The sequence below is a fragment of the Colobus angolensis genome, unplaced genomic scaffold, assembly GCF_000951035.1.
Source record: "Colobus angolensis palliatus isolate OR3802 unplaced genomic scaffold, Cang.pa_1.0 Scaffold31, whole genome shotgun sequence".
Taxonomy (NCBI): Eukaryota; Metazoa; Chordata; class Mammalia; order Primates; family Cercopithecidae; genus Colobus; species Colobus angolensis.
In genome coordinates, this window is record NW_012116377.1 from 7,291,987 (window position 1) to 7,293,717 (window position 1,731).

Here is a 1,731-nt window from a genome sequence, read left to right on the forward strand (position 1 = left end):
CTCTTAATGCTACCTCTCCCCAAGCCCTCTATGCCCCAACAGGCCCTGGTGTGTGATGTTTCCCTCCCTGTGTCCATGTGTTCTTGTTGTTCAACGCCCACTTAAGAGTGAGAACATACGGTGTTTGGTTTTCTGTTCTTGTGTTAGTTTGCTGAGAATGATGGTTTCCAGTTTCATCCATGTCCCTGCAAAGGACATGAACTCATCCTTTTTTATGGCTGCATAGTATTCCATGATGTATATGTGTCACATTTTCTTTACCAGTCTACCATTAATGGGCATTTGGGTTGGTTCCAAGTCTTTGCTGTTGTGAACAGTGCCACAATAAACATACGTGTGCAAGTGTCTTTATAGTAGAATGACATATGAAAAAAATGTTCGTCATCACTGGCCATCAGAGAAATGCAAATCAAAACCACAATGAGATACCATCTCATGCCAGTTAGAATGGCGACCATTAAAAAGCCAGGAAACAACAAATGCTAGAGAGCATGTGGAGAAATAGAAAAGCTTTTATGCTGTTGGTGGGAGTGTAAATTAGTTTAACCATTGAGGAAGACAGTGTGGCAATTCCTCAATGATCTAGAACTAGAAATACCATTTGACCCAGCAATCTCATTACTGGGTTGCTATTTTTACATTAACAATTTGATGACCCTACAACAGTCATCCAAAATATCTCCCATATGGAGTTCAAATTTGATCAAAACATAAATCTGACTGAGTGAATGAATGACTAGAATTATAAAGCACAGGCAGTAGGAAAAGTCACCATAAACCGCCATCTGAATGCTTAGGTCTTGCCTGTGCAAAAGGGAGTGGGAAGAGGAGAAATCTGCACACAACACTGAACTGGGGAACACGGCTTGGGACCTCCAGGACAGTTCAGGTCCCTGAGCTGCCCCCTACTTCCTAGATAGCTGTTCCTACAGTTTAGGCATTTAGTAGTCCCACTCAGCCTGCAAACATGTGCTGGCCACCAGGACCTGGAGCTTGTACTTTTTATGGACGGACGCCACCTTGAATTTGCCACGGTGGTCTCCAGATCGGTTGCTTAGGATGGACTCTTCACACCTCAGCGGCCTGTCCTGCTGGTAAACCAGCCAGACATAGCATTGGAGGCCTGTAGTCTTGGAAGGCCCCGAACCTAGGTAATTGGAGAGGACTGTGCCACTGTTGATGTCATTATCCTTCATGTTGACCACCAGGATATGATGTCATTCACTGTATTTGGGATCCTTCCCCATGGGAGCACCCGGGGCTGTCAGGACCAAGGTACAGGGTTTCTCCAAATCAAGAGCATCCCACAAAATGCTGGTGGGTCTGTTCTTAACCTGGGTGGGCGTCAGCACTCTGCCCAGCTCGTGCACCTCTGCCTCGCCATAGGTGACATGCAGCGGGTGCTGCGGTTGCTCGTCCACTTTCTGCAGGCTCAAGGGCCAGATTGCTTGCTAAGGTCCACCTGCATGGGGCGGGGACGAGTGGAGCGTGCAGCCGGGAAGTGCCACTGTAGGTGTAGGCCAGGCGCAGGCGGCAGCAGCGACTCAGAGGCCTCAGCCTGGTTTTATTTTATAGTTATCTTTTTAATTCCATGAAAGTAGTTATTGCTCATTTATTTTCATTATTTTTTACTGGTTAATAAAGCCATTTAGATCCTGAGTCCAGTGTAACTGCCACTGTAGTGAGGAGGTGGCCTCATAGAAGCTGGGACTGGCAGGGGAAGAATGACCA

General features: G+C 46.8%; 1 pseudogene; it reads right to left on the minus strand.

Moving 5' to 3' along the window:
* Positions 1-693: 693 nt before the first annotated feature.
* LOC105518035 lies at positions 694-1,468 on the minus strand (annotated as a pseudogene).
* Between the last annotated feature and the right edge of the window lie 263 nt (positions 1,469-1,731).